Raw genomic sequence first — 20,558 nt, forward strand, 5'->3', positions numbered from 1 at the left:
CTATGGAATTGTTCATTTTCAAGGAGGATTGGGACATAAGAGCTACTGGGACAGAATGGGAGACACTTTGGAAAGTGACAGGAGGCTATGCAGAAATACCTTAATGTTTTTGTCTTGAAATTTCATCAGACCAGAGGTGTAGCCTGATGGTTCTGGTATCATCCAAAAAAAGTTGGATGAGAGTAGGTGGTTGTGAGTAACTCCAGATCTAGGCAATGGTTATTGGGGCTGGATGGCTCAGGGAAGCCTCTGGATATGATGCACCTTCCTTTTGCTGAAAAGTCTTATGCTTCATCATCCAGAGAGAGTTTTTGTGTAATTCTGAATTCTCATTAAGCAGAGGAGTTCTAAGAATGCTTTCTTCTATAATGGAAGATTTATCTTGTACTTGACCTTTTGTGTAATCTTCCATGATTTTTCAGTCTATAATTGGGACCTGTCTATTCCTTTACTGTTTATTTTGGATAGTATGTTTTCAACATTTTATTGTTAGTTGCTCAGTATGTGGTATTTCACTTAAGACCCTAGCTTCAGCACATCTATGTTAGGTGAGAATGGAAAAAAAATAAACAAGTTTTGGCTATGAAGACAAGCTGGAAAACTGGAAGTCTAAATGCTCAACAACAAGAAAGCAAATAAAAAAAATCAAAAATATATTTTAGAAAACCTCAGTTTTGAAGACAATCTTGTGATTTGGTAGTAATCAAGTACTTGAATGTTTGGGTTAGTGAAAAAGATAAAAAAGACATTTTCATGGAACATATAGTTGGCAGCAGAACTCATTGCCACAAGAGGGTTACAAAAAGATTAGACATTGGGTAAAACTTTCTAAAAGACCCTCATGATTCAGGGCATGAGACAACCATGAATCACTTGGGAGTACTAAAGAACTTTTCTCTATGGCTACGTCTATACTGGCATGATTTTCTGGAAATGCTTTTAACGGAAAAGTTTTCCGTTAAAAGCATTTTTGGAAAAGAGCATCTAGATTGGCAGGACGCTTTTCCGCAAAAGCACTTTTTGTGGATTAGCGTCCGTGGCCAATCTAGACACGCTTTTCCGCAAAAAAGCCCCGATCGCAATTTCGCGATCGGGGCTTTTTTGCGGAAAACAAATCTCTGCTGTCTACACTGGCCCTTTTGCGCAAAAGTTTTTCGGAAAAAGACTTTTGCCCGAACGGGAGCAGCATAGTATTTCCGCAAAAGCACTGACAATCTTACATGAGATCGTCAGTGCTTTTGCGGAAATTCAAGAGGCCAGTGTAGACAGCTGGCAAGTTTTTCCGGAAAAGTGGCTAGTCTAGCCTTTGGGTATATTACTGCTGTGTAGTTTATTATACCTTCCTCTAAAAACATATTTTTGACCACTTTTAGAAAGAGATACTTGGCTTGATTGATCATTGATCTAAATTACGACATTTCTGATGTGGCAGATCATACTACATCTGTTTGTGTTTAGAAGTTTTTCACTGCAGTCATATTGCTAATGCAAAATGTTTTGCATAATCTCTATCTATCACGTAGGCTAGAGAAGGGCATCAGTCAGATCAATACTTTATCTTCCCTTAACTAATATATTCTGATCAATCAATTGCTATTTTTACTTTTACAAATATTAGGAAGAAAAAATTCTTCCAACTCTGTTGTCTTATATAAACGAAGTTAGTTTATTTTTTAACTTATTCCATTTAAACGTAAGTATTTTTATTATGCAGATATTGCAGAAAGGAGCTTGTTTTTCTATATGGAGAAAAGCCATTGGAGGGTGTGTGTTTATTTTGAATCATTGCCAACTTTAACCATGAGATTATTGGTTTGTTGTTTTGAGTCTTCATTAAATTGTGGTGGTGTTGGAAGACATATACCATAATTAATATTAACCATTTATGGATGAATTATTCTTTCCTATATTTATTTATGTATTTAAATATTTTTACCCCGCCTCTCTATTTAAAATATTCGAGGCGGCTTCCAAAAAATGTTTAAACACAATACAAATATATATAAAAATTTAAAATACGAGACTCCAGAGGGACATAAAACCTGCTAAAACCATATAGAGAAGAGGAACGTATACATACAGACTCAAACGTTAATAAAAGCACGAGTAAAAAGGGTGGCTTTAGCCTGATGCCGAAACAATGCTAGTGTTGGTGCCATGCGAATATCCCGAGGAAGAGAATTCCACAGCCCAGGAGCAAAAGCTGAGAATGCCCTGTTCTGTGTAGATGTTAATCTTATCTCCACAAGTGGGGGAACACGAAGCAAACCCTCCCCAGCTGACCTCAATCCCCGGGCAGGTTTATATGGGAGAAGACAGTCCTTCAGATGCCCTGGACCCTATAGTAAGTATTGCACAGAATTAGGTTCCTATTTAAATATAAAGAGACAAGCTCTTTCTATATAATAGTTGGGGCTAAGTTTCAATACATTTCAGATGCTCTTCTTTCCCACAGGAAGTGTGAAAAGTTTAAACCAAACACAAAGGATTCCCACCTTTGGAAAAAGAGATATAAGGGTGGGAAACCAAATAATAGGGGTGGCTACCAGATGCCAGGATACCTCTGTTTATCATCTTAGACAGTGGTCACCAACCAGTAGATTGGGATCTACTGGTAGATCCTGGAGCCTCTGACAGATGACTCTGGCTAGTTTGCCTGGGAGGCTATCAAGTGCCAGCACTTCAGCTGTTCCTCCTCTCAATGCCATGCTGCTCTTACCCTCTGCCTTGGAGCTACCCCCTGGGAGCTTCTTGCTTGCTGTACAGGGTGGGGGAGCTGGAGGAAGGAGGAGCTGATGTCAGGGTATCCCTGTCTCTGCAGAGGGTGTGTCTAGACTATAGGGTTTTTTTTTTTTTTAAGTGACCTTTTAAAAAAAACCAAAAAAACCCACCTCCCCTGTGTCTAGACTTCGGCTGCATTCTTTTGAAAGTAAATCAAAAGAAGGCGGCAGTTTTTTCGATCGTGGAAAACCTCATTTTACGAGGAATAACTCCTTTTTTCAAAAGCGCTCTTTCGAAAAAAGGCATTATTGAACGTGAACTGTGCCTTTTTCAAAAGAGAGCATCCAGACTGCCTGGGTGCTCTCTTTCGAAAAAGCGGCTTGCTTTTTCGAAAGTACTGGCTGTAGTCTAGATGCTCTCTTTCGAAAGAGACTTGTAGTCTAGACGTACCCAGAGAGGGGGGACATGACAGGGCTTGGGTTGGAGGGAGCTTGCTGGCAGCTGCTCCTATGTCTAAACATGCTCAGCATACTTAAAGAGCAATTTGCATCTCTGTCACTCTCATATACAATATGCGTTTGTCACTCATACTCACACACCTTGTGTAGTTGATACTTCTTTCAGAGTGTGTTGTTTTAGGTTTTTTATTTGTCTGTACATTTCATTATTTTTATTTCTCTCTTGAGCTGAAATTTAATTCTTTGAGTAGTGAGTTCTAAAATGCCTAACCTGTCCTGGCTGAAGTAATTGCTATCATAATTTTTTAAAAATATACACGCTATCTAGATTTTCGGTTTCTCCTGGTGGTGTACATCTGCACATTACCTTGATAGTAGTGCACGTAATGAAATTCATTCCTTCTAATTTTTTCCGTCGACACGTGGAACACTGGCCTGGAGTCTCCTGGAATCAGACTTGATCCCCTGAAGGCTCCTGCAGCCAACTCAGGAGATTGGCCATTAACAGTTTCGTTATTGTCTCCTCCTTATGTATGGCAGCCCCACAGAAGGAAAAAGGCTCACTGAGACTGGGGATCCATTACATATACCCACACATGAAGAAGCTGCTGGTTGGTCCACCCTCTGGGTATGGTCTCCCTGGGAAGCCCAGCTGACATGGCTGAACATTCCAAATCTCATGTTGAGGAGGTAATTGTAGTCTTACCACAACAAATACTCGCAATTTACACTGCTTTTAGGCCCTCTTCCAAGGCAACTATGCTGCATAGGAAGAATCATGACAAAGTTTCCCTCCAGCTAGCAATGCCTCCACATGTATCTGTGGAGGGCCAACTGCTGCTGGTCATCCAGGTGGAGGGAGGGTACTGGAGTTCATAGATTAAGGAAGAGAAAGAAGCAGTGTTACCAACTCTCGCAATTCCATCATGAGTCTTATAATATTTGGTATTCTTCTCAAGTTTCAGCTGGAGGTGTCAGCAGATTGCATGAGAATCTCAGCTTTCATTAAAAAAAAAGCAACTTTTCTGCTTCATGGTTTAAGAGAAAACCTTGAAAATATGACGCAAGTGCACCCTAAAAGAACTCATGATTTTAAACCAATCTCATTTTGGGGACCCTGATTCATGTACACTTGGGGTTGATGATACTGGAGAGGCATCATCCCCAGCCCACACTCTCACATTAGCTCCTTAACCTAGGAGCTCTCAACCCTTGCGCTGCAAAAGGGAATAGGCATGATAAAGAGTCTTAGCTCTTAGAACTATTTTATTGTATGTCTACACTTGCACCCTAGTTTGAACTAGGGATGCAAATGCAGGCATTCGAAATAGTCAATGAAGCGGGGAATCCCGCGCTTCATTAGCATGATCTCGCTGATGCGCTAGTTCAAATCACAGCTGATTCGAACCAGGAAGTGCGCACTGGGATGCATTAGTTTGAACCAACCCCCTTAGTTCGAACTAACATTACTCCTCAAACAATGAGGAGTAACGTTCGTTTGAACCAAGGGGTTTGGTTCGAACTGACGCGGAGTGGCGCGCACTTCCTGGTTCGAATCAGCTGTGATTTGAACTAGCGCGCCAGCGAGATCATGCTAATGAAGCACGGGATTCCCCGCTTCATTGACTATTTCGAATGCCTGCATTTGCATCCCTAGTTCGAACTAGAATGCAAGTGTAGACATTCCCTTACTTGTCAGTTCTTGTACACTGTGAAATATATAAAGACCAGGCAAAACGTTTGTAATAGTAATTTACATACCAAGTGCTTGGCCCACCCATGAGCAACATAATTTACATCTACTTAAGTGGTGGAATAAATCAGGCCAATAATCTACAGACCTGGTCAAATGGATTGATTTCTGTCATGTCTAAAGGCTATTATGTAACAAGTATTTGTGTTTCTGATCTAGCAGATCTTTCCTGAAATATGGTACCCAGTATTGGATACACTATCTAATAGAGAGGCCCAATCATCATGAAGTAGAGCAGAAGAATTATGGCATTCCAGCTAATACATCCCAGAATGATGTTTGCTTTTTTGCAGCAGTGTTACACTGTTGATTTATATTTAGTTTATGGTTGACTATGACATCTAGATTCCTCTCCGTAGCACTCTTTCCTAGGCAGTCACTTCCCATTCTGTATGTGTGAAACTGTTTGTTCCTTCCTAAATGGAGTACTTTGCATTTTTCCTTGTTAAATTTCACCCTATTTTCCTTAGACCATTTCTCTAGTTTGTCCAGATCATTTTGAATTATCACTTGCAACCCCTCTCAGTTTGGTATCATCACAAACTTTATAATATACTCTCTATGCCATTATGTAAATCACAGCTGAAGATATTTATCAGAAGTGGACCCAGAACTGATTCTTGTGGGACCTCACTCATCATGCCCTTCCAGCATGACTGTGAAACATTAATAATGGCTCTCTGGGAATGATTTTCCAACTAGTTATACACCCACTTTATAGTAGCTCCATCTAAATTGTATTTTCCGAGTTTGTTTATGAAAATGTCATGTGAGACAGTATCAAAAGTAGTGCCATACTGGGGCCCTATGCTTTGAGTGCCCTGTGCGTCCTAGGGTAGACATGGTAGCTAGCAAGGGACCTGAAACCTGCAGCAGGAGGCCAGGCCCACCCTCACACTCACTAGCAGCAGTGGGAGACAGAGCTGCCCAACCCCACACCTCTCCCTGAGCTCCCAGCTGCATTGCTCAGGGAAGGGGACTTGAGGAAGAAGTGGAACTGCCTTCCACACTCACTGGCAGAGTGGAGCAGGCTAGGGCCAGGTAGCTCTGCTTCCCACCACCCCTGGTGAGTGTGGGGCCAGCCCAACCCCTGCTGCTGGCACCAGGCTCTCCACTTGGGGGAAGTGGTGGAATGTGGGTGGGACAGGAATGGGACAAGGCGGAGCAGGGCCTAAGGCAGAAGGAGGGTTGTCCTGGACCGAACTCTCCCGCACGGATGGCCTTAATCAAAAGCGTGGGTGGCTGGTGAAAGTAGGGCTGGGGAAAGCAAAACCCTAGTCCCGCCCCTTTTCAGGCCATGCTCCCCATCATGGGGAGGGTGGGCAGTGTGTGGCCCAAGCCTCCCTGGCCTCACAACATGGGGAGGATGGATGGTGCGCAGCCCCAGCCTTTCCATCCCTGGAGCATGGGAAGGGAGGACTGTTCGTGGCCGCTGCCTCTCTGGCCCTGGAACACAGGGAGGGCAGGTGCTTGGGGGCAGCAATACTCTGCCCCCAGAATGCCTATTTTATGATTTTGGGGGTGGAGTATGGGTGGGGCTAGGCCGGTGGTTTGGGAAGGCTCTGCCTTCACCCCGCCTAGCATACACACCACCCATGACCAAAAGCTTTATTAAAGTCAAGATATTCCATGTCTTCTGCTTCCCCCTTGTCCTCAAAGCTTGTTACCCTATCAAAGAAAGCTATCCGTTTCCTTTGACAGGATTTGTTCTTGACAAATCCATGCTGTTACTTACAATTTTCTTCCAGAAGTTTGCAAATTGATTGTTCAATTATTTGCTCCATTATCTTTCTGGGTACAGGAGTTAAGCTGTCTTGTCTGTAATTCCCTGGGTTCTCCTGATTTCCCTTTTTGTAGATGGGCATTATATTTTACAGCATTATGGAAAACTGGAGAGATTCCAGGACTTTTAAAGATAATCACTAATGGCTCAGACATCTCCTCAGTCAGCTCCTAGAGTATTCTAGGATGCATGATTTGTTCTTTAAAAAAGAAACCATGTTTGGGGGCAGGGGGTTATGTAACCAAGTTGATGACTCCTTAACTAGTCCTGTGAAGGCCTGATCCTGCAAACAGTTATACACAAGTAATTTTATGCAGGTAAGTAGTTCCATTGACTTCAGTAAATGCATCCACATGCATACGTGTTTGCAGATAAAGTCCTAAGAGAGTTTCTGCTATAAACAAGACTTTTATCTTAAAAAACCCAAACCTCTTTTCTGCCTGAAATGTTCTGCCTGTGCATAATCTCTACACAAGTACATATATTTTAGGGAACATTTTAGATTTTAGGGCTTTGAAAAAGCACTGCTTTTCAAATTTCTAAAGCTTTTTATCCATTTTCTACTCATTGTTTGATGAGCACATATCTCTTTCAATGTTTTAACTTTTTGTTAAGGTTGAGCTTAGGGATGTCAATGTGTAATCAACTATACAATTAACTGATAAACCTTGTCTTATTGGTTAATCCTTTTGACTACATGCACTCCCACCGCTTGTTGCCTCTGTATCAGAGGCTATGTCTATTCTGCAGAGTTTTCCCGGAAAAACTCTGCTGCATCCAGGAAACGCATCTGCTCTTCTGAAATTCGGCATCCCTGTAAACCTTATTTTATGAGGAAAAAGAGATGTTCCGAAAAAGGTTTTTCCCCCGACTTTTGGCCCAGTGTAAATGGTGAAAGTTAATTTGGCCCAGTGTAAATGGGCCAAATGTCGGAAAAGCCTCTTCCGAAAAAAGAAGTGGAAAAAGCTACACAAATTGCAGTTTGCAATTTGCGTAGCTTTTTCTGGAAGAACAGTGGAGTGTAGACATAGCCAGAGATGGCAAATGGGGGGGAGACGGTAGCTGGTGTTGGTGAGGAGCTGGCTTTTAAGTCAGCTTCCCATAAGCACTGGATCCCACAGAGTTGCTTGCCCCTCTCCCAACCCCCTCGCTGCTGCCTCTGTATGGGTATGTCTACACTACCACCCTAGTTCGAACTAGGGTGGTAATGTAGGCAACCGGAGTTGCAAATGAAGCCCGGGATTTGAATTTCCCGGGCTTCATTTGCATCTCGCCGGGCGCCGCCATTTTTAAATGTCCGCTAGTGCGGACTCCGTGCCGCGCGGCTACACGCGGCACGGACTAGGTAGTTCGGACTAGGCTTCCTATTCCGAACTACCGTTACTTCTCGTGAAACGAGGAGTAACGGTAGTTCGGAGTAGGAAGCCTAGTCCGAACTACCTAGTCCGTGCCGCGTGTAGCCGCGCGGCACGGAGTCCGCACTAGCGGACATTTAAAAATGGCGGCGCCCGGCGAGATGCAAATGAAGCCCGGGAAATTCAAATCCCGGGCTTCATTTGCAACTCCGGTTGCCTACATTACCACCCTAGTTCGAACTAGGGTGGTAGTGTAGACATACCCATACAGAGGCAGCAGTGCAGAAGGTGAGGGGGGCAAGTGGGAGATGGTACACATGGGAAGCCGGCTTTCTATCAGAGGCAGCAGCACAGGGTTGCAGGGGACTTCCTGCGAGTGGAGCTGGGAGCACACTAGCTGCCACCCCCGGGGACTATCAAATAGTTGTGTAACTTTTAAAATTCGATGCCATTACATGATTATTCAATTACATGGTATCTAACATGCCTAACTGAGCTATTTGCACCAGCCTTACTCTTTAAAATAGTAAAAGAATGTTATCTCTAAAGGAAGAAACAATTTAAATAGTAGGGACTAGCCTTTGAGTCCCAAAGGCTAATCATACTGTTTAACAAGTGCAATAAACAGGATCTTAACAGGAACGTTTTCTTTGACAATGTTTTTATAACTTGCAAGAAATGTGGTGCATACATTGAAGCAGAGGAAGTTAATGACACCCCAGTGCTATAAACATGTTGCTGTGAACTCAAATAGAGAAGTGACACTCACACTCTTACATGTGGGGAGAAATTGCTATCATTAGCACCACATGCTCCTGCGTTGGAGGAAGTGACAGTGTCCATTTTGGATGTTCATAAACACCAGGTGGATCATTCAGTTGCTGAACAGTTACTGGAAAGGAAAAAAAAAGAATAGATCTTGTATGAGTTATATGGCAAATGCACTTCTCCTTTGATGATAAGGGCAACTGCTGATAAAGAGTAGATAAATGGACAGAAGGAACATCTGATTTATTTATATGATTATGATGGCAGGTGGGGGAGGGGGACGGCGGGAAGGATATTGATTATGTGCATATAGCCAGCCTATGTATTATAGGCCACCTGTCATTGTGTCACCCTCCTCCTTTCCCCATTCCTTCAGACTGTTATATCCACTTGTTGCCTCTTAATGTAGGCCCTGATTCTGCAGACACATTACACATGTGTAACTATTTTAACCTGAGATGTTTCATTGATTGAAATTAAGAATGTGCCTACATTTTTGCAAGATAGGGGCCCCTGTGTGTAACTGTTTGCAATAAGACTAGTCCCACTGAAGTCAAGGGAATACTAAGGAAAGGATGACTTGGGAATATTTACGAGGTCCTCCTGTTGATAATGGATATGAAAGGAAAAATATGAGTAAGTGGGAAAGGGATGGAAAAGAGAGATATAACAAGAAGAACAGATCCAAATCTGAAATGGGAATACTCTCCTACCTACATAGTAATATAATATAACAGAAGATTATTTTTAAAGATATACTGTATATTCTATCAAGATATCAAAACTATAACATCATCAGCAATTAATACCAGAGAGGAAATGGAGCGTTCTTACCTGAAGGATATGCTGTAGTTACATATGTGACTAAGACCTACTTCTGAATGATCTACTTGATTTACCTTGAGGTTTGCCTGCCATGGTTAGTTTAATATCTCTACTTGTATATATTTTAATACCGTATTGTATAAAGCCCATATCCAGTGTAGCTATAGCACACTACTTTTTAAACTGGTGCAGTGTTTACTCCCACTGGATGTATATGCATATACAGTACATAGTACTCTATTGTGGGTCAGCAGCCTGGCCTGGTACATGTAAATCAGAGTAAAAGTCAATAAATGCTCAGAATGAACACTGCCCATGTTCATATTACCTTTAATGCTATCAGGTTATATTTACAAAAAAAATGAAATAGACATTTTGAACTACTGATGTACCTAAAAACCTGGAAAATGTCAGTGAGAGAACAAATAAGAGATATAGTATGCACATAACAGGCATGAAGAGGAAAGACAAGACATACTTTGAAATATAGGGTCTGATTTTGTGTACAACTTGAATCCCTTATGCATAATTGTGCCTCTCAAGAGCTTTGAAAACTGTTCCTGCACTGGGGAGCTTTGGGAAACACAGTCCCTCTTGGAGTTACCAGTGGGATGATGCAATTCAATATTGTCTCCGCTGGAGTTTGTAATTTGTGAAATCTGGCCCTAAATTCTTCGTATCTGTTTGTGGAATCATCGAAATGAACAATGCTGAAATCTCTAGGATTTAAGGCCCTGTGAGTCACAGGATTATAGTGTTAACAGAGTTTCAAACATGCTGAGTGTTGTGACCAGCCCTTTAGGACTAGAATCCAGCTGCAGTTAATTGGACATTTGATTTTTATGTTTCTAAACTTGAATCTTGATGTATTTACTCCTTTTGTTTAGTTGGTGGAGTTACTGCTTTCAAATGAAAATTTTGCAAGATATTGTGGAATGTAGCAAATATTTCAGTCTCTTGAGAGCTACCATTTTTCCATATCAGTAACTTACTCCTATTTGTAATGTAAAGGCAGTGTTGGTTTTGGTTTTAAATAACAGAGGTACAGTAACTATAGAGTGCAACAGTGCTTAAAGCTTACAATTATATTTATACTAGATTTACCTGGCATTGCTCAGATCCTTAAATCAATTAACTTTTGTTTTTTGGAAAATAAAGTAAAAATGTACATGCTTCATTTAAATCATTGCTCTGGGGATCAGAATGCAGGCTGCCTCTCGAGACAGGACTATTCCAGCCCTCTCTCACCAAAGTAGCCTGGGCCCAGGTGTGAAGCACCTCTCCATGACCATTGCAGCTCCAGCAGGCACAGCTGGGAGAAGGGTGCCTGTCCCTCAGCTGGAGCAGGTCCAGGTTTGTCTGTCCCCTGTTCTCCCCAGCCAACCAAACTCTTACCTTTAAGTTATGATAAGAGGAAGCTGTACACTGAATTTGGTGGTCCTAGTTCTTGAACAAACAGACAAAGGCACCAACTAGGGATGTTAAAATGAGGTTAATTTACTAATTGAGTAGTCAATAGAATTTTTAAGCAGCAGCTTTTAACCCTCCCATCATCGACTCCTGCTCCCCCCCCCCGCCTCTAGCCAGTGCTGCTTCTGATACAGAGGCAGCAAGTGTGGTGGTGGGGGGGGGGGGGGGAGAATGTGAGTAGCCGACTTGACTAGCTTATGGGTTAGTCAACAAGTTGACTACTAGCTTATATCCTTAACACAGACACACAAACTTTCTCAAATATATAGTAGATAACTGTTGCGCTGTGTGTGGCAGCTGATGCATTTTTAAAGTCAGGAGCACTCTGAAGGCTTGTCCACACTGCCACTTTACTACGCTGTAACTTTCTCACTCAGGGTTGTGAAAAAACACACACCCTAGTGCAGCAAGTTACAGTACTGTAAAGTGCCCGTGTAAGCAGGCTCTCGTTGTTAGCTACTCCCCTTGTGGGGGTGGTTTACACAGAGTATTGTCAGAGCTCTCTCAGCACTGCTGCTGTGGTCACACTGCTGCTGCAGCTTTGCCAGGGCTGCACTTTAAATGTTAAATATAGACAAAGCCCCGAGTTAAGAAACCTTGTCAAGTGAATCAGACACAGTGTGTATTATTTGCCATGTAGTTAATGTAATGATGGAGAGTTAGAATAGTAACGTGTATATTGACGTCACATTAGGGATGTGATAGTGTACACCGTTAACTTTCATGGTTACACACAAGTCCCTTGTCTGCCCCACTGCACTGCTGCCTCTGATACAGAGGCAGCAGCATGGGAGGGGATGGAGGCAACTCCTGTGAAGCCGCTCCCCTCTCCCCATGAAAATGTTAGCAGTTACACATTTACTGAAAGGAAAAAAAGCTTTTAATATCCCTAATTGACATTGAGGAACACATTCTGATTTCAGTTATGCTCACATCGCAGTGAGCTGGAGGTTGTGTAGCTTATAGGAAACTGTGGCAAAGGGAGTGGGTGTCTGTCTCCTTTTAGTGTCACTTCACACTTCACCTCTGCCAGGCCCTCTCCAGCTTGCTTTCCCAACTCCTTGCCCTCTCAGTCTAGTTTCCTTCACCCATCTGCTTCTGCCTAATGCAGTGAATGAGACTGCTGATTCACTCCACATCTTCCTCTTCTGCAAGGGACTGGTATGAAGACTCTCTACATGCATCTGACGAAGTGGGTCTTTGCCCACGAAAGCTTATGCTCCTACACTGCAATTAGTCTATAAGGTGCCACAGGACTCCTCGCCGCTTTTGCAGATTCAGACTAACACAGCTACCCCTCTGATTCCTGATAAATAGTGCCTTGTTCTGGTAAGAAACATCACCTATGGGGAGCAGAAAAGTTGGCAGCTGTGAATTTAGCTTTATATAGCAGAACACAAAGCAACCAAACCAGAATTTCAAAAATTGAAGGTTCTAACAACATTTTGAACAAATTCTTCCCGAGGAATCTGACACTCACCTTAGTGCATAGATGTACCTTTTTCAAATGACATGGGCAAATATATCTTCCATCCCAGCTTTCTAATGGGGATTAGCCTGTTCTATTACTCTGTATATAATTACCTAGTTGCTCCACATCCAGTTGAGACATGTTTTTAACAGAATGAGGCAATGTTTAGTACTGTAGTCTCACTTAGCCTCAAACTCAGTTCAGTGACTCATTTTGTGTGTTGTATTATTACAGTGTATAAATTACTGTCCTTTTGGATGACATTAAAAACATTATGATGACAGGTGAGTGATGCATTTGAAACAAAACCAAGAATCAAGATACTTGGCTTGAGTGCACGCAACCACAAGTACTGAGATGGGATATTGCAAACTTTATTAGTCTCTGCATTTGGTAGTGTGTACTGAACACTCCAGCTATGCCCAAGGCAGGACTCCTGGACTGCATTTCAGATAGTTGCCCTCCCCAGAACAGTGTTTGACACCTCACTGAAGGACCATTATAGAGAAGCCACCACAGAGCAATCTAGAGCCATCAACTTTGATTTTCTTTCAACTACTGATCCTGCCCAGAGTTTTGGGGGGAATGGATTCTCTACACTTAGTGTTAGCAAGGCTGATAGATCTGCATCTGGTCAGCCTGGGCACATGGAAAAAGGAAACAGTGAGATTGTATTTAAGAAGGGGTGCTGCTGTGAGGAGTGGGCATACCATTACCATATGTAAACCAGATGAGAGAGAGAGTAAGAAGATGAAGGTCTCTGTCCCTAGCCTGAAACATTGACAAGCCATGAACGCCTAGAAGGGTAAGCTCAGACTGAGCCTGTGTGTCTTGCTTTCTTGCCATGTTGTCCCCAAAGGGATTAAATTAAAAGCCCAGTTTTCCCACAGCCTAAGTGGAACTCTGGGGGAGCATGTACAAGTGACTGGGAGAGTCAGAGGTGGGAGACTTAGGCACTGGTTTCACAGTGTAGGGTGGCTGGGGTGTGGACTGGACTGCCCCAAGAAAGGGTGTCAGTTCAGGGGTATAAGCTTGGGCGCATGCCCTGTAGACCGAAGCTAGAAACAGTGACTATATTCTGTTGACTTGGAAGCATGTAGGATACAGTGATGGGGTCCTCTTGTGATACGCTGGTGACTGGACAGATTGTAAGCTGGACATGTGAAGTGACATAGACATAGGCCTTAGGAATTTTGCTACCTGGGAGTGAAAACATGTAAGGTATTGGTCTCAATGGTATTAGGAAAGGGGCAACCTCGAGTTGTGGCAGTCTTGAAGTATGAATAGCACAGTGGCTTACTGTTAGCTTCAGAAAGCCCATTTCAGGTTTACAGAAATTCCGCATGGCATGATGTCTGCAAAACAGAGCGCTGTTTGGCCCCGAGTTTAGGTATAATCACACAACTCCAAGCAGGTATAAAACCATTTTAAAAGCTAAATAATCAGAATAGAAATGTAGGCAGCCTACAATTATTCTTTATTAGTTAAAAGATCCATCATGCCATGCAGAATTTTCATAAACCTGAAATGGGCTTTCTGAGAATAACAGTAAGCCACTGTGCCATTCAAGTTACAGTGGGGGAGGTCTAGGTTGGCTATTAGGAAAAACTATTTCATTGGGAGGGTGGTGAAGCACTGGAATGGGTTACCTAGGGAGGCGGTGGAAAATCCCTAGAGGTTTTTAAGTCTCAGCTTGACAAAGCCTTGGCTGGGTTGATTTAGTTGGGACTGGTCCTGCCTTGGGCAGGAGGCTAGACTTGATGACCTCCTGAGGTCTCTTCCAGCCCCATGGTTCTAAGAGACATCATGGGCAGCCATCGCGCTGTGTTTGGTGATTTACAAAAGACGTGGTATTATTTTGGTTTCTTGACATGATGATTAGAGCCCTGCAAATCTCTGAATATTTGCATTATATCCATGGATACCCCGCATCAATGGATATGCATGTGGATATCTGCAGCTCATTTTTGGAGATACAAATGCTGATACAAATTTTGTATCTAGGACCCTGCAAATTTCTAGATATCTGATATGTATCTGCATCCATGGATAGCCATTGATCATTTCCGCAGATGTAGATGCAGACACAAATTTTCTATCTGCGCAGAGCTTTATCAATGACTTCTGTAAATAACCAACAGAAACTGAATTGCAAATTAAGAATTTTATAATCGCATATGCAATTCAAAATTTACTTTAGGGCCCCAATCCAGAAAACCACATATGTATGGGATTAACTTTAAACATTTACTTAGTCTCATAGACAAATTATCTCCATGACTTTAGTGAGAGTTAAATTAATCTCTTTTTGCAAATAACTGTGCTACTATAGTGAAGATTAAGTTCTCGTATGTGCAGCACATACAAAAGTCACAAATACAATTACATCAAATATTTGAATGTGAAAAATATTCATACTTCCCTCCTCCCTCGAGCACACTATTCTCTCTGCTCTAATTCTGCTTCATCTATTTTTTTTTTCAATTACAGGAATATTCACAAAAATACATTTTAGAAAATTTCAGATTTTTTGTTCATACACTTTAAAGGGACAACATCAATTTTACAATCACACTTCTGTTTCAGAATTATCCCGTGTGTTTGAAATCCACTATCTTTACAGATAAGAACTAATGTGAAAGACTCTACAGAGAGTACTTAGTTTTAATGAGTACTAATGATTATAATATTGACTTATTTTTTCAAATAAGATAAAGCTGTTATTTCAAAAATGAGGCTGTAACTATGAAGAGAATAACTTTCAGGGCCTAATACCGATCCTGATCTTAAAGGAGAATATTGGGTATACACTGAACCTTACCAAAGCTTCCTAGAGCTAGGCTATGAAGTATATTTTCACCTCCAAAGATAACATAATAGCTTAATGCAAGTCAAAATTTAGACTAAAGGAACACTATTGGGCTACCAACCATTTCAAGTAATCCTCATTAATCTGCACATCACAGACCTGCTCAACCCACATGTAATATTGGCAGTATCTCCGCAGCTCTTGGCACATGTTTAATGAATGCAGAGCATGTTGCAGGTCTCCTGTTCCTGAACCTGAAACTATGGGTTTTTTTATGCAATCTGTTGCCACACATTTATTAGTATGTTGTGAAAGGTTAGAAACAATTAATATGAAACCATCACCGTCAAAATGCATTAACAAAGTACATGGCAGGGTGCATTATCTTTGCTCATTTTGTTGCATTAATTCACTGATAAGCAAATCCTGCCCTCACATCTATGGGTGTACGGTGCCTCCTGACAGTAAAAACGATGCTGTTCTGCTACCAAAAGGGGAAAGAAGGCAGGATTTGGCAGCTGTGCAGGGATGTTTCCCAGATCCGCAGCTGCTCGCTGGGTGACAGTGGGCCAAAAATGTCTGGTGGCAGGGCAGGAATGGACTGAGGGTAGGGGCCAGAGGGTTTTGTGACTCTTCAGTCCTGCCATATTGCTCGGGGAATGTGGTATGACTAAGGAGACTATTCCAGCAATTTTGCTGGAGTTTCTATGGAGATTGGTTCTGCTTCAGCTTTAGTCTAAATTTTGACTTGCATTAAGCTATTATGTTATCTTTGGAGGTGAAAATATACTTCATAGCCTAGCTCTAGGAAGCTTTGGTAAGGTTCAGTGTATACCCAATATTCTCCTTTAAGATCAGGATCGGTATTAGGCCCTGAAAGTTATTCTCCACCAAATCTAAGGGGATTCCTCATCTTAATGCTGAGCCCTCTTCCAGGGCAATGGAGCTGAAGCAGAATGCATAGACAGAGATGAAACCTCATTTTCTCTCACAACATGAAACATTCACCCCCAGCACCCTCTTTGTCTTCTTCCAGATAGAGTTCTGCAGGGGCAGGACTCTCCCTGGAAGCCTTTCATCCCAATGGATTCCAAACTACACCCATGCAACACCATTAAAATGTAGCTATATCTGGGGTGGAGGATGCTGCCAATCAGTGCTCAGCAAGGCATGCATGAGGGATGAGGAAGCAGGGGAAGGACAAAATAATAAAGTCCTGCTTTTACAAAAAGTATCAGGATAATTTTATTGTTTACACATGTTCTTAGTTTTTCCTGATCCCATGTGAAAGATCTGCATATAGTAAGCAACAATGACATCTGATTAACTATTTTTGGCAGGCTTTGAACCTGTGATTCTAGGAAATTCAGATCTTACAAATCTACTGGTGCACTAGATTATTAAGGTAGCCACTCATGCATCTGTCTTTAATAACTGAGAGTTGTGAAGGAGGTAGCAACAGAAGCAATTTCATAGGAAATGGGATATTCAAATGATTTCCAGAAGTCTTATCATATTTAGGATTATAGTTATTAGAAATGGAAAAGGCCTCTTAGAGTCCCAAACTTTTCAAACAGGTACATAATTAGACCGTCCTTCTATAACTGACATATTTACTAAGGAGTATTGCAGATAAATATATTAATGACAAGGATCAGTAGATGAAATGAAAAATTATATGATTTCAACAATTTATTTTACTAGACAGATCAGAATGATGAGTTTATAGGTGTAGTTGGAAAGGGAACCATCTCTGCTATTATGAATAATGCAGGAAGTAACTTCATAAAATTGTTAGATATGTATTAGTTTATGCCAGGTCAATGAAAGTAATGATTTGCATAATTTTACAATTTTATCACTAGTGTTTTCCAGCCCTGCCTCTTAGTTCCGTGAAGAAACTAGCTTTGATCTACGTTTCTGATTGATAGTAAAAGCTCAGTTTGAGCCCTGTATTCAGACAACTCTGCAAATTACTCATCCAATCACTTCTACTGACATCAATTGGAAAACGTGAGTAATGACTACTTTGTAAGTAAGAACTGCAGGATTTGGCTAACTGCACTTAATCATAGAATCATAGAATACTTGGACTGGAAGGGACCTCGAGAGGTCATCGAGTCCAGTCCCCTGCCCTCGTGGCAGGACCAAATACTGTCTAGACCATCTCTGATAGCATTTATCTAACCTACTCTTAAATATCTCCACAGATGGAGATTCCACAACCTCTCTGGGCAATTTATTCCAGTGTTTGACTACCCTGACAGTTAGGTACTTTTTCCTAATGTCCAACCTAAACCTCCTTTGCTGCAGTTTAAGCCCATTGCTTCTTGTTCTATCCTCAGAGACCAAGATGAACAAGTTTTCTCCCTCCTCCTTATAACACCTTTTTAGATACCTGAAAACTGCTATCATGCCCTCCCTCAATCTTCTCTTTTCTAAACAAAACAAACCCAATTCTTTCAGCCTTCCTTCATAAGTCATGTTCTCTAGACCTTTAATTGTTCGTGTTGCTCTTCTCTAGACCCTCTCCAATTTCTCCATGTCTTTCTTGAAATGCGGTGCCCAGAACTGGACACAATACTCCAACTGAGACCTAATCAGCGCAGAGTAGAGCGGAAGAATGACTTCTTGTGTCTTGCACACAACACACCTGTTAATGCATCCCAGAATCATGTTTGCTTTTTTTGCAAGAGCATCACACTGCTGACTCATATTCAGCTTACAGTCCATTATAATGCCTAGATCCCTTTCTGACGTACTCTTTCCTAGACAGTCGCTTCGCATTCTGTACATGTGAAACTGATTGTTCCTTTCTAAGTGGAGCACTTTGCATTTGTCTTTATTAAACTTCATCCTGTTTACCGCAGACCATTTCTCTAATTTGTCCAGATCATTTTGAATTATGACCCTATCTTCCAGAGCAGTCGCAACCCCTCCCAGCTTGGTATCATCTGCAAACTTAATAAGCGTACTTTTTATGCCAATATCTAAATCGTTGATGAAGATATTGAACAGAGCTGGTCCCAAAACAGACCCCTGCAGAACTCCATTTGGGCCTAATGGCTTGATAGATAAAAAAAGATTAGTTTGAGCAGCATTTTACAATATGGGTTATCTGTGAAGAAGATTACAAAGATTAGTCAGAAGCAGGAGTGTGTGAAAATTAGTTTTGTCTGTCACAGACTCACCTTGAAAGAGTTTCCTAACTTCAATCCACTTCCAACATGCTGGAAAACTGCCACACTGTTGGGTGAACACACTCTGGTCATCTGAAGAAGTGGGCTGTATTTTGTTAGTTTTCAAAGTGCTACCAGACTATTTGTTGTTTTTTAACTTTTTACAGAATTCAGAGGTTCTATTGGTATATCAATAGAAAAGTGTCATAAGCAAAACATCATCAAAATGTAATTTACTACTACCAATAACCCAGCTTTTTAAAACCAATTTCAGCTCTCATTACTATAGTCGCCAAGTTCAGCTCTCATTGAGGTTAATAAAAGTTTTAGTGTCAATCAGAGGGAAAAGTTTATGGTTCCTTTGCTAGAAAAACATCTGCACAATAGTCACTGAAGAATTTATTAATCTTACTGACAAATACATCAGAAATAGCATCAGTTTAGTATCAACCCAGTTCCCAGCAGACAGAGTTTCTAAGTCCCTGTGAACAGATGCCTACATCACAAAATTCATCACTATTTAGACCCTAATTGATACTTTTGATGGCAATCTCACCAGAAGCCAAAAACTGAATGGTAATGAAACTGAATTACAAAAGATGGATCCTTTGATCTGGACTGAGGGGTTGGCAGGGTGCTGATGGAAAATATGTACTGATGCCATACAAGCTACAACCATTTCTCAGATAAATGGAAGACTTCAGTTTCAAAGACTTCAGTCTGGCTCCTTCCACCTGGCAGCTATACATTCGTATATATAGCCAAAAGCAATAGCATCAGCTGTATTGTTTGTGTTTGTATTACTTAAACATGGTCTGAATGGAAGTTGTAAAAACTGGGCTTATGTCTTTTAATCTATCATAAAGAACCAAAAGAAAAATCTTAAAATATTTTCCCCCTCAGTTGTTTTTCTTCTTGTTTTTTTACTTTAAAATATTTGGAATGTCCATTATTACACAGAGCCTTACACCAGCTTAACTAACATTAAGTAAATCGGTTCAAATACACAAAGTGATGCAAGTTACTTAAAGTGTGCAGACTCTTATTTGAACATAATTTAATCCTATAGAAAAAATGGATTAAGATAAACTGAAATTATCCAACACATACATTTAAGCCAAATTAAATTGCTGAAGGTCTTCAGGGAAGTTTTAAGGGCACCCATTGTGAACTCTCTAACATCTTAATAGAAGGCATGAGAATGCTTAAGGCTTCTTTTATCCAAAATGTTAATTAGTCATTAAAATTAAATCACTTAAGAAAATCAAACAAAAATCCAAAGAATTGTAAACAAAACCCCCTTCCCTTGTTAACAGACCTGCCCTCTACTTTCAATATCTTGACTCTTGTGATGTCATTGTTTCCCTTTTCTCTGATCAACATACAATTTTCCAGAATAAAAACAAGAAAATTTAAATAAAATCTTCTAGGCCATGTTTATCCATCACACACAAAGAAAGGCCGCATTAGCTGTCCCCTTTTTATTCTTTTGCAGGTATTACAGCATAAATCTGTAGTCACCAACCCATCGATCATGATTGACTGGTCGATCCTGAGGGCTCAACCAGTTGATCGTGAGGCTTTTGGGGACCCCCCTCATTGCCCCCCACCCTCAAGATGAACCCCAGGCTGACGGTACCTCCAGGGACAATAGAGGTAGTGCGGGCTTCCTGCGAGGTGGGGGGAGTTCTGCAGCAGCGTGCCAGGTCCCAGAAGTGTGTGGGCTACTCTTACCCCCTCCCCAAACAGCCAGCTCAGTACGTAAAGCTCCGGTCTGTTGCATGCTGGGGACTTTCTTCCCCTGCTGCCTTTCTGCATGCAGGGGAAGGTGTGTGTGTGGGGGGGGGGGGGGAGGGAGTGGGAGTCCAGGACTGCACCAGCTCTAACTGTTCAGGCAGCGTGTGTTGCCAACAGAGGAGCAAGGCGCATGCTACCCGAGCAATTGGAGCTAGCGCGGTCCGGGACT

This window comes from Pelodiscus sinensis, chromosome 8, assembly GCF_049634645.1.
Source record: "Pelodiscus sinensis isolate JC-2024 chromosome 8, ASM4963464v1, whole genome shotgun sequence".
In the NCBI taxonomy this organism is placed as follows: domain Eukaryota; kingdom Metazoa; phylum Chordata; order Testudines; family Trionychidae; genus Pelodiscus; species Pelodiscus sinensis.